The sequence below is a fragment of the Eubalaena glacialis genome, chromosome 8 (genome assembly GCF_028564815.1).
Source record: "Eubalaena glacialis isolate mEubGla1 chromosome 8, mEubGla1.1.hap2.+ XY, whole genome shotgun sequence".
In the NCBI taxonomy this organism is placed as follows: Eukaryota; Metazoa; Chordata; class Mammalia; order Artiodactyla; family Balaenidae; genus Eubalaena; species Eubalaena glacialis.
In genome coordinates this window covers 52715501-52728922 of record NC_083723.1, presented here as the reverse complement: position 1 = coordinate 52728922, position 13422 = coordinate 52715501, and positions in this window count along the sequence as shown.

Here is a 13422-nt window from a genome sequence, read left to right as displayed (position 1 = left end):
TAATGACTTTCCTCTTGTCAATCATATTTTCCCCTCCAAACCTCTTTTTATTTTTATTTTCTGTATTGGTTAAGAGCCCAACCTCTAAAACCATTCTGCCGGCCTCCTCTACTTGGTTCTGCCACTATCTAGTTGTAGGACTTTGGGTAAGTTTCTTAACCTCATTGTGCCTCAAGCTCCCTTATCTGTAAAATAAAAATAATGGTGCTGCCTGCTTCAGAGAGTTGTTGGGAGAACTATATAAATTGATATATAAAGTACTTAGAGGAGTACTGGGCTTATGGTAAAGCTCATTAATGGTGGCTATTTTTTATCATTATTTGACTTGTTTTGGTCCAGCATGCCACCCTAGGCACTCGCGCCTTGGCCTCTTTTCTAGGCCAAGTTTCCTTAGGGCACTAGAGGAGGTGCCAGGTCAGAGAGAAAGGTTTGGGATGGGCTTGTCAATATTCATGCAGTTACAATCCCAAGCATAGCATTAGGTCACAAGGGACGTATTGTACAAGTGAGCACTTTCCAGAGGTGCAGGACAGATATGGGGCCTCCATGTCCTAGCAGTGGGTCTCCTGGGGACCAAGGACAAAGCATCTCCATGTCAAGGAACATATAAGTAGGGGCTACCTACCTCAGGGCACCCTCTTCTTTCCCATCAATACGGCTGCCCATTTGGAAAATGTGCAATATTTTAAGATGTAATTATCAAAACGATAGACCCCGAGCAATTGGACGAGGTGAGAATTTTCATCACTTGCCAAGTTTCATATTAAAATTGTGGAGTCTAGCGAATTCCTTACTCCTGTTCGTGCTGCGGGTTAATAAACAACAATAGCCCATGGCTGATCACAGACTGAGGGAGAAAAAAGCTTTCCTCCAAACTGTCACCTCTGTACCTGGAGCAATTTGTGATGGCAGAGCTCCAGAAACTTCAAAAAGCTGTCACTAACAGTGTAACTGTAGTCTTTTACACATACAGGAGACGTGCTAGTTGGTGGCTGCTTTTTTTGAAGCTACATATATTAGCAACCCGCAGTGAATCCGTTCTTTATTTTTAGGCACCAAACATGATCCTTTCTACTCCCAGGACGACATTAGATACTTCACCTGATGATTTAATGAGCACACCTCACAAAAATAGCACAATTATCTATATTTACAACCCAGATATTTCTAGCGTCACCTTATGTTTGGAGGTGGTGTTAGCATTTACTGGATGCCCTCGAGGATAAATAAATGCTAACTGGTGTGGAGAATACCCCTCCAGACACTTACAGTTAGTCACTGATGGGATTAAAAAAAGCACAAGAATTCAAGTGAGACTACCTGAGTGTGAAGCCCAACTCCAAACTCTATGACTCTTTAGGCACATTTCTTGAGCTCTCTGAATGCCTCTTGAGCCAGGCATCACAGCCACCTCAGGGGGTGTGGCAAAGAAATAAATGCTTACATGTATTCCATTGACTCCCCTATGTTTCCCAACTACCTTGCAGCTGGGTAGGGTCATGTGACTAGTCCTAGCCAATGATGGATGAGCAGAAATGACCTGTGTCCCTTCCAGCTGAGGCAGTGAAAAACCCATGTGTGATTATCCCACCTCTCTCTTCCCTGGTCCAAGGGATTGAGAAGGCCACTTTCTTCTTCAAGTGATGGAGTTTACAAGATGGCGGAACCTCTTTCAGCCTGGGTCTCTGAGTGACTTTGCGGAGCTGAGCATTCACTCCCCACTCCCGGCATTCCTATCTCCTCATGGACCCTCAATGAATAGACAGTTTGAATGAGAAATAATCTTTGTTAATATGGTAGCATAGAGATTTTTGAGTTCTTAAGGGATTTCTGTTAAGGGATTTCCAAGGTTACTTCCTCCATTCCCAGTATGACATAGCCCGTCCTCTCTAACAGCCAAGGTCATTGTGAGACAGTAAGATGTAGTGGTAAAGAAAGTGAGAGTTCTGGAGCCAATCTACCTTGATTTGAAACTGAGCTCCGTCACTCATGAGCTTTGTGATTGCTCTGTGCCTCAGTTTCCTCATTGAAACATGGAGGTCATTCTTCAGAGGATTATTATAAATGCCAATCAATAGATATAAAATCCTTGGACTTCCCTGGTGGCACAGTGGTTAAGAGTCCACCTGCCAATGCAGGAGACACAGGTTGGAGCCCTTCTCCAGGAGGATCCCACATGCCACGGAGCGCCTGGGCCCGTGCGCTACCGCTACTGAGCCTGCGCTCTAGAGCCCGCAAGCCACAACTACTGAAGCCCGTACACCTAGAGCCCGTGCTCCACAAGAAAAGCCACCGCAATGAGAAGCAGGCGCACTGCAACGAAGAGTAGCCCCCACTCGCTGCAACTAGAGAAAGCCCTTGTGCAGCAACGAAGACCCAACGCAGCCAAAAATAAATAAATAAATAAATAAAATAAATTTTAAAAAATTAACTTGCATTAAAAAAATAGGTACAAAATTCTTAAACCAGTCTTACACATAGTAAGCACTCAATAGATAGCAGTCACTACTAGGTAAATTGTCTAGCATGTAGCAGGTATTCAGTAAATATGTTTCCTTGATCATCACATCCCCCTCTTCTCTTCTTTGGATCAGTGATTCTCTGGCTGCACATTAAAATAACTTACGGAGATTTGAAAAAAGGACCAAGCCTAGGCGGCACCACAGAGTACCTGATTTAATTAGCCTTGGTGGGACCCAGGAGTGATAGTTTTAAAAGCTCCTCAGGTGCTTCTATCATGCACAGCCAGGGTTCAGAACTACCCTTCCACACTTGTCAGCAAATTACCGCTTGTCTGCTGGATACTATCAAATTTTCCCAAACTTGGTAAGTGACAACAAAAAGACGTGGGGTTTCCTGTGAGCTGACATCATTTCCCAACTCCAGAAGGGTGGCATTCAAACCACAAAGAAAAAACCAAGCCCGTGTTCTGCTGATTTGACAGTCTGGCTGACAGTGTGTTTTTCTCTCAAGCCATGGTACAAAGCAACTGATCTGCCACAGCATTTACTAGATCTGTGGGAGAGGGGTATCTGAAAAGAATACGGTTTGTTACCCAAAACACCCAGAACTGCAGTTGTCTCCTGGTCTAGTTGATCAGTTTGGGTTACAAGAAACAGAAGCTGGCTGTGCTGGTGCAGAGGATGGGATGGGAAGATGCAAGAGGTAAGATCATGGCCACCGGAAGGCCAGAAGCCCAGCCCTGCGTGACCACAGGAAGACCACCTCTGGGTAGTCAGAAACTGAGAAGACTTCTTCCTTTCTCCTGGAAGCCACATGACCATGCTCATCTCTACTCCTCTGATGGAATCTGCATTGTCTCTCTCAGTTGGCTCCTGCTCTGGCTTGCTTCCTCTAACACAGCTTCTGGTCCTGACTCTGCATTGAGACTCCTTGGCTTGAATTCTGCAAATTGGAGGCAGTATATTACTTTATTCAAATTTGCTCATTCAAATCTGATCATTCCTACTTGTTTATTTATACTGGAACACCCAAACCGCAGGGCTTGGGCCACCCAATGAATTGGGTGACCTCAGTTCAGGAATTCACTCCTGGTGTCATCGACTGTGGATGAGGAAGCAAGACCACAATATAGAACCGAGTGTTAAATTGCAAGTTTCAGCTGGGACACCAAGATGTTATGTACACCGGATTTCAGCCTTGAGTTGGGAGATGGACAACCACACAGATACATCAGACAGGTGGTGAAGAACCAGTTCGATGACTCTCAGACTCTCACTGAGGAAGACAAAAGAGGATTTCTAAAGATCACTGCTTTGGGAAGAGCCAACCTCCCTGCATAACCTGTAACCCCAGCTTTAAGAGTCCCTACTCAGAAACATATGAGTAGGGAACATTTGTTTCCTGCAGGGGCCCAGGAAACTGGCACCTGATCACACCTGAAGCAGCTGACGTGACCTGTGGCAACAGAGTGGACCACTGTATCTGGGAAGGAACTTTCTATCAGTGGGTCAAAAGTGTGTGAGTCCTGGGGACCCGATGTGGGAACTGTGGTAGGAATGTCAGCCTGTGGATCCTACCCAAGGCGGTGGGCGTCCAGAGTAAGAGGTTAGGGGTCATAATACCAGAAGCAGAAGCTGCAGGGGGTATCAGGAGAGGCCAGCCAAAGGAGAGGGGCTGCCTGAGTCAGGGAAGCTGTATGGCAAGGGCCCAGTGGCGGTCTCAGAAGAACCCAGCAGGGCAGCTACAAGGGAAAGTGTGTGCTGCCATCTGATGACAATACCAGACAAGTATAGACCCACCTTCCTGTTGCTTCAACCCTGAAGGTCCAGAAAATGGGCCTTTTTTTTTCTGTTTCTGACCAATAATTTCCAAGAGCAGTCAGTTGAGCTGAAAAGCCCTGTGCAAGCTCCTAACAATTCACCTGTTGGGCAGAGCTGCTCCTGAATGTGGCGTGTTGCCATAAATCTCATGGGGTTATAAGAAGATGGAGCCAGTGAATGGCCACATCACATTTCATTCCCAAGTTTACCAATTAAACAAGAACAACAAAGTTATCTCCTGCTATAGTCCAAGCAATAGGGTCCGCACTGCAGAGCATATAAAGATAAGACGATTGCTGCCCATAACGTATTTAACTTACAAGAAAGAGGGAAAGACAAGTACAGAAATAATCATAATGATGGGCAAAGTCTCTGAGAGTTTAAAAAGGAAGAGCCTGCCATTCTGAGAGGGAGAAAAGACACGGGGTGTAGAGAGAGGTTGGGAGTATGACTCTTTGGTAAGTTGTGATATTTAAGCTGGTCTTGAACGGGTAGCATTTAGAAAGAAGAGATAATGAAGGGAGAGGAGAAGGAAGGCCATTCTAAGCCCAGCGGAATTGCCACTGCTGCCTGGTCTACCATGGGAGATTTTCCTCCAAGCTAAGATAGGGAAGGTAAAAAAGTCTCATCTCCTGTGCAAACTCTGGTCTATTTATGGGTTGCCTGTAGTGCTCTGTAAATGGACATGGGCAAGTATAGCAAGCTCTGGTTGCTATAACAAAATACCATAGATTAAGCGGCTTAAACAACAGACATCTGTTTCTTATAGACCTAGTGTCTAAGAAGTCTAAAATCAAGGTGCTGGCCAATTCAGTTCCTAGTGAGGGCCCACTTCCTAGCTTGCAGGTTGCCACCTTCTTGCTGTAACTTCACATGGCAGAAGGAGAGAGAGTGAGCTTTGGTCTCTCTTCTTCTTCTTAGAAAGACACTATTGCTGCCATGGGGCCCCATCCTCAAGACCTCACCTAAACCTAATTACCTCCCAAAGGCCCCACCTCCAAATACCACTGCAATGGTGGTTAGGAGTTCAACACATGAAGTTTGGGGGGACACAGACATTTAGTCCATAACAGAGTGTTCTGGACAATTAATAAGGAGATAAATGGCTTGGGGTATAGGCATCTAGTGGGAATCTCTACTTTTCTCTCTGTGAGCTGCTGTTATACATAGATTCTTTTTTTTTTTTTAATATTTTTAAAAATTTATTTATTTATTTATTTATGGCTGTGTTGGGTCCTCGCTTCTGTGCTAGGGCTTTCTCCAGTTGCGGCAAGCGGGGGCCACTCTTCATCGCGGTGCGCGGGCCTCTCACTATCGCGGCCTCTCCCGTTGCGGAGCACAGGCTCCAGACGCGCAGGCTCAGCAATTGTGGCCCACGGGCCCAGTTGCTCCGCGGCATGTGGGATCCTCCCAGACCAGGGCTCGAACCCGTGTCCCCTGCATTGGCAGGCAGATTCTCAACCACTGCGCCACCAGGGAAGCCCTATACATAGATTCTTAAGCCCATGGATGGATTTGGAGGGTCATGAGGGTTGGAAGTTAAATGCAGATTTTCATATTTTGGTGAATTTTTCTGAGGTACTGGGCTAGAGATTTCACCAAATTCTCAAAGAGATTCATGACCAAGAAAGGTTTAAATTACATGGCTAAAAGAAAGAAGAAAGGTGGTTAATGTATCAAATTAGTTTGGCTTGAAGAAGAGAGTTACAATAAAGGAGGGGGTGTTAGGTCCCTTTTGACCTGGGAGTGTTCCAGAATATTCCCTTCCAGACATGACAAGTGTACTGAACTCAGGGTGTCCGGTCTATCTATGAAATATGGAACTATTTACCAAAACGGGGGAGGGCCAGAGTCAGAAAAAGGAGGAGTTTTCTGATCTTCAGCTTCATCATGGTTGAGCCTGTATTTTTAACTTTACTTTCTAATGGCAGGAGGCAGGGCTGTCTCTACTCATGGACATGCATAAAGCCATGGAAAGTCCCTTAAATTTCCCATGCTGACTGGATACACCAGGAGAGATTCTGCTTTGTTCTGAGGCAGGGATGACAAAAAGTTTTCAACTCCCATACATCTCTGATCTATATTTCATGGTTTCCTGTAGTGTTATGTAAAGATGCTTTCTATAACTTTGTATGGGGACAGATGGTTACTAGACTTAGCGACCATTCCATAATGTAAGCAAATGTCAAATCACCTGAAACTAATATAATATGGCACATCAACCATATTTCAATGAAAAAATAAGGTTTCTAGACCAAGCCCAGACTCAGAGGGAGTTTTTGCCTCATCCAGCTGAGGTAATTCTCTCCAAAGACTCCTACAAAACATAAGCATTTTCTGGGGAAAGTAGCTCACGATGTCCTTAGTGCTCACAAATAAGGATTAATGGGTTAGAATAGCAGGTTCTCACACATGGCCAGTGGGAAAAGAGCCTGTGCTTTGGATGCTTTGAGAGAAGGCCTGAGTAAGCCCCTGAGAGTGAAGGGACAGCGGGAGGGGGAGGCAGGATGCACCTGGGAATGCTCTGGGAGGAGGAGACCATGACATACAACACAGAAAAATGTTAGCCCCCGAGGAGTCCTAAGGCAGTAGGGACCTTCTGACTGTTGAGATAGAAACAGACAGACACAACATTGGGAGCATCTCCATAGCAGTTCTTCACCAGGAAAAAAACTCACCACGAGTCAGGACTGTAGTAAACAGCTCCAGGAACTCAGAAACAATGCTCGCATGCCCTTCACACAGATACCGTCTGTCAGAAGGCAGGCTCTGTAATTTCTACACATTGGAATCCCACAGGAAGCTTTTAAAAGACCCCCCGATGCTGCCTCCACCCATGGAACTAAGGTCGGTGATTCTTAACCTCAGCTGAGCAAGCTTTGAAAAGTGGGGATGCCTGGGTTCTCCCCTACCCCGTTTCCATCTAGAGACTCTCATTGAATTGAACTGAATTGGTCTGGGGTGCAGCCTGGGCTATTTAAAAGTTCCCCAGGTAATTCTAATGTGCAGCCAAGGTTGAGAACCACTGCCTAAGAAAAACTTGGGAACCAGAGATTCTGATCCAGGAGGTCTGGGATCTATATGGGGGCCCAAGAAGCTGTATTGAAACAACCTTCCAAAACCAAGTGGTACCCGGATTCTACTTGAAGAGATAATGTGCTTGGCTGTCTCTACATTATACAAGAACAACAATATGAATTTAACTGTGTCAATTCAGGAAAAGCAGATCAATCTGATTAACTAGCATTGTACAGACCTAACACCTGATTGATTGATTGAATTTTTCCCTTTTCAAGCAATTATCTTGATATTGGATTGAAAGGGCGGTCACACGCTATTAGTTTAGGCATTTTAATTACACTGACTGATCCGTCCCATCAGAGCCCATAAAGTTTGCATCTCATATCCTCCATGCCCATCACGATGCCTGGCACACAGACAACAATCAAGTAGCAAGCGGAGTGAAACTAGTAGTTACCTAGGGATCTTTTAAAAATGCCAGGCCCTACCCTAGACTAAATGAATGGAAATATTTGATATGGGGCCCAGGCATGGGACCCATCATCTGTTTGGATGAATGAACCAGTTTTTTAGCCAAAATAACCAAATTGGGGTGTGTGTATGTGAATGCTGCCTCAGTCTTTCTCTGCTTTCACTCTCCTTCTCTTCAGGCTGGAGAGTAGATGCCTCCAGTTAGCCTGGCAGATGGGATAATGCATAAGCCTCTCTCTCTCCTTATTTTCCATTTCTCAACTAATCTCCTAAACAGATTTGTCACATCTGGGGAGCTTTAGTACTTGGGAATTTGCAGCTCTCTGCAAAGTCCTCCCTTGAGGGGCCAGTGGGCTCCCAAGGGGGAGATACAGCCTCACATTAGCATGTCCAGGGCTTGGCTGAATCACGCTCTGGAAAAATTGAGCCTTGGGGGAACTTCTAAAACAGGAGCAGCCAATAACGCCCAGCACATTCGCAGTGAATTTGGCCACCTGGGATGGGCCAGCAGCAGAATGCTTTTGCCGTCAGCCCTGCTCACTGGGCCAGGGGAGCCACAGTGGCCCTTCGAGACAGTCAGCGCTGAAGGCTCGGTGGTCACACCCTAGGGCCTTCCCTCCGCGACAGGTGGACGTTCATGGTGGGGCTTGCTGTTCCCAGGATGGTCGCCCCATGTCCCCCCAGGTATTTGCTCACACTGACGTTAATAAGAAAGCACTCCCTCATCCCACAAATGTTAGTCCACTGGAAACATTTTAGACAGAAACTTAACACTTGAGGATTTGGTTTTCTGCAAGGTTAGGTGTGTTGTTGTGTTGGTTTTTCAGACATCCTTCACAAAGAAATTGGTAACTTACATTCAGGATGGGTCTTTCCCGCTCTGAGAAGAAGTGTTGCCGACACCATGGCGGCAGGCAGCCTCCCCCACAGTACCTGCCTGACCCGGTCCCCTCGCCAGGACTGACATCTGAACACAGAACCTGACGTTAACACAGAGAAGCAATTCTGTGCCAGTTATGAACAGATGCAGCCCCACGTCCCCCTACGTTAACCCTGGCCACTCTCAACCCTCCTCACATTCCGGCACATCAAGGGTAACACTGGGCTCAGCAGGGGGCCTCCAGGACCCTTCTCCAGGGCAAGTGGGCGCTGATTCAGACTGATGGGTGCCCTGTTAGACTGGGCAGTACATTATGGCTGACATCCCCGTCCACCTCATCCCTCCACCCAGGCCTGGAGCCATCCCACCACCGTCTCCAGACAGCTCCGCATCATCCTGTGCTCTGGGGTAATCCCATCCTCCAGGGGCAGGGATTTCTGAGTTTTCGGCCCAACCTTCTTGAAGTAGCATCAGCTCACACTTACTGACTGCCTGGCTCTGGTCTGGTGGTCTAGAAACTAACTTCTCTTCCTTCTGAGGCTGAGTTCCTACGCTGTACTCCTATCTCGCCAGCTCCCAGAGCTGGGTGTACTGCCCCATGCGCATGGCTGGGTTCAGGTGCTTTAGGGACAACACCACCTCTGGAAGAGAAAGGAGGGTTTCCGGAATGGGATGAGGAGAAATCCGGGTCTCAGTAAGGAAGAGGGCAGAGAAGGGAGATGAAAGCAATGAGGGGCATGGGAGCAAGCTGGGATGCTGGTGCAGTGAGGCCCTGAGCATGAACCCGCAATGGAGGCTGGGGACAGAAAGAAGATGCCGCCTGTGGGTGGGGCTGGCTCAGCAGGAGATAGGTGGGCTTGGAGGAGTAAAGGGAGCCCAGGCCCAGCTACTGAATTCTCACCTGGGTCCCTTGTGCCAACTCCTTACCCTGGTGAGCTGCTTAGCCCTGGACCCTGCTAAATCTGGGGTTCATCTCCATCCGGTCAGTCAGCCCTGCCCCAGACCTGGGGTCCATCTCAGGAACCCTCCCTGATGTCTGGTCCCTGCTCTCTGAGACAGACTTCCCAGAGACAGCTGCCCGCCAAGGATCTCTACATGCCACTGAGATGAGGTGACACTGGAGCTCAGAGACCTGAGGATGGAGGGGGTAAGCTATGTGGACGTGTGGGGAAAGGGCCTTCCAAGCAAAGTGAACAGCAAGTGCGATAGCCACGGAGTGGGCACGCACTTGGCGTGTTCAAGGAATGAGTGGGAGAGAATGATCTAGGGAACGGGGTAAGTTATGGGGTGGGAGGGGTGGCAGAGGTGATACTGCATAGGGCTTTCCAGGCCAGGTAAGGAAGCTGGATTTTACTCTGAGTGAAATGAACAAGATGCTGTTCTCAGAACCTCACAAAACTTGCAACCCGAAACAGCTAAGGCGACAGGGAAGAAGCAAAGATAAGCTGAAGTCGAAGAAGCAGGATGTGGTCCTGGTTCTAGCTGCATCTTTGTGACAAAGCACAACGCCAAGTTCTACTTCCCCTACCCTGCAGCCGGGCCCGGAGGCAGCCCCTCCCCAGGAAGAACGCCCTGTTCCTTCCCCTCTCTGTCGACCTTGCCCTTGGGCAGTTAGCCTTCGTTTTCCTACGGCACCAAGTATGAAAAGTGTTCACGTCTGCCTCCTTGGCCCAGAGGAAAAGACAGGAGAGAATGGACAACAGCCCTGGCTGGTCAAGCCTCTTAGCATGGGTGGTCTGTGTGGGGGAGGTCATGGGGGAGGGGTACTGAGAAGGGGAAGACGCTGCGACTTTTAGCTGGAGGGGAACAGAGGGACTGGCCCTAAAGGACAATCTTCCCTACCTTCCCTCCGTCCCTCCTCTCTGGGTCCAACCACCACGCGTTCCCTGGGTTGAAGCCTTATTTCCTGTTCTTCCTGTTGTCAAGCCCGGTGTCTCTGACTTCATTCAATGGCAGGAAACCCTGACCTGATTCATAAAATATGCACTGGCCATGTCTACACAACTTTACCCACCTCCCCACACTCTGCCCCATACTCCTTGGTGACTGGAGACTTTATCTGGCCCAGAGACAGGTGACAGTTAATGGCCAGGATTCCAGTAGGTCACTGTATTCTAGTTATAACTATTGTTGTCCAAAGAATAATCTGTGTAGCAAACCGCTGTACAACATGTCCATATTCAGTAGAGTTAAAAGACAGCCTTTAAAATGATATAATCTACCTCTATATCTATTGATCTATCTGTATATCCATCCATCCATCTATCTGGGTCCCCAATAGAAAAATGGATAAAGGACACAAAAGGCAACCAACAAAATAAATATAAATGACTGAAAACCTTGAAAACCTCAATCTTTCTAGAACTCAAAGAAATGTATATTAAAACATTGACAGTAGCCAGTGAACATGAACAGTAGCCAACGCTATTTAGAAAAAGGGGAAACAGACTCTCTCAAGCATTATTGATGGTGATGTAAATTGATATGACCTTTCTGGAGGGGAATCTAGTAATAGGTAGGAAAATTTTAAACAGGCATACACTTATACAGAAATTTTGCCTCCAGGAATTTATTCTTAGGAAATAATTGGACAACTCCACAAGGACATATGTACAAGGATTTCCAGGGAAAACAACCTAAACCTCCACAGTAGAAAACTGGTTAAATAAATTGTGATACATGGATACCATGGAATTATCTTTAGCTACCAAAAATGATATAAAGCTGTATTTACTGACATGGAAAGGAGTCTACAATATAATAAGTATAAGAGCTAGATTACAAAAGTGTGCAGTGCATGATATAATTTTTTTGAAGATTCTATGTTAAATGTATCAAAAGCCTGGAAAATATATATGCCAAAAATAAATCATTTTTGGTTACCTCTGGATTATAGGATTCTGTTTGATTTTTACTTTTTTGTATGTTTTGCATTCTCTGAATTTTAGGTAATGAACATTTGTAACTTTTGAAATCAAATAAAATCAGTAATGCTGAAATGCTCTGAAAAGTGAAATGAAATGCTTGGTCAGGAGACCTCAGTAGAAAGGAGATGGCCTTTCCCTTCTGCTGCCACCTGAAGCCAATCCATCACGGCATCTCCAGATGGCATTATGCTTCAACCATCTCAGGCAGATGAGTATCTATCCTATTTCTAAAGCTCCTAGAGAAAGAGGCTTCAAAATTTACCTTGACAATCCATTCCAGGGTTTATCAAATCCAACTGAAAAAGAAATTTCCCCTAATATCTAATCTGAAACACCTGTTGCGTGATTTAAACCATTGCTTTTCTCCTTCAACTTGCAGTGAAAATAGGAACTGGTGGCTTCCGTTGGTCCTAATCAAGAGCAATTATTTTCCAGAATATCTAAAATTATATACATCCTGCAAGTTAAATACATGTGCATACATACACACGTGTGCACAGACACACACTTACTTTCAGGACTCTCCAAACTGGCATTATCACATGAGTAAACATTAAATTCTGAGCCTTAGGCCCGGTCGAAGAAGCCATTTAGAAAGCCCCAGCCCATCCTAGGCAGCTCGGAAGCATGGAATTTCAGCCCCAGGTTGTTTGTCTGTCTGTTCAGCAGTGACACTGTCAGGAGGGTAACCTTGAGCAGGAACGAGAACTGGAGATGCTGCAGGAAGCTATCTCAGACTTGTTCTGGTTGATAAGAAGGAATATCACCCCCAAACCTCGAGAAAAGGCGAGAGAAGAGCAGTTCGCTGATGCTGACAGCCCGCGTGCACGACGCACTGTGACAAGAGCTTTCTGTCTCTCCGCTCATTAATTCCTCCCCCATCCTGCTCTCTCCCTCCTCTTCCTACTGTTCCTTCCCTTCATCACCTCCTGCCCAATCCGTTGTCTTCAACCCCCATCACGGCTCGCATTTATTGTCCATTTACCATGCATCAGACACTGTTCCAAGAAATCTACATGTACTCGCTTAATTCGCACAACCACCATAGGAAATGGATTCCACTACCCACCTTTTAAAGTGGTTTCATCCAAGAGCTCTGACCTCTACTTGCTGGGCACCAAATGGTCCCTAGATGCAGCCTTTTGGATCCACAGGGGGTTTCCCTGACCCTAGAGGGGCTCCGGGAGGGGAGGGCAGATGTGCTCAGGAGCTACCATGGCTCAGGGACCGAGGCAGCTGATCAGGGAAGAGTAGTGGAGACCTCAGGCTTCGGAGCTTGGAGCAAATGCTGTCATGTCTCGGCCTACAACCTTTGGACGTGCATGCTTTCCAAGATGACTTGCAATCACCAGGTGCTGCTTCTCTGTGCCTGAGGGCTTTTATTCCCCAAACCAGAGTAGGCCGCTCTGCCCCTGGGAGCAGGCCTCAAACTCAGGAGTTGGTATATAAATACCCTGGCCCCCTCAGCCCTTGAGTGGGATTATTCTGGGTCATGAGTTTTGTACTTTTTTTCTCCATGGGGTTAAACCACAGCCATAATGGTAACTGATGTGACAATCATCTTTGTCGGCTGCCTTCCTTCTCCTGAATTACTTCCCACTGCCCAGTATATACTACTTGTACTTGAATCCTCATCTCCTTCTTGGGAGAAGGCAGAGTTTATGACAGGCCTGGTTTGAACTCCAGCTCCAGTCCTTTCTTTCTATATGACCTTTGATGAGCTATGACTCTGAAAAGGGGGTGAGGTATTACAGGGGTTAGACATTTCTATATATGAAGTTCTGGAACTCAGGCACTGAAGAAAAGCCCATTCTTACTATTGCTGCGAAGGGGGTTCTGT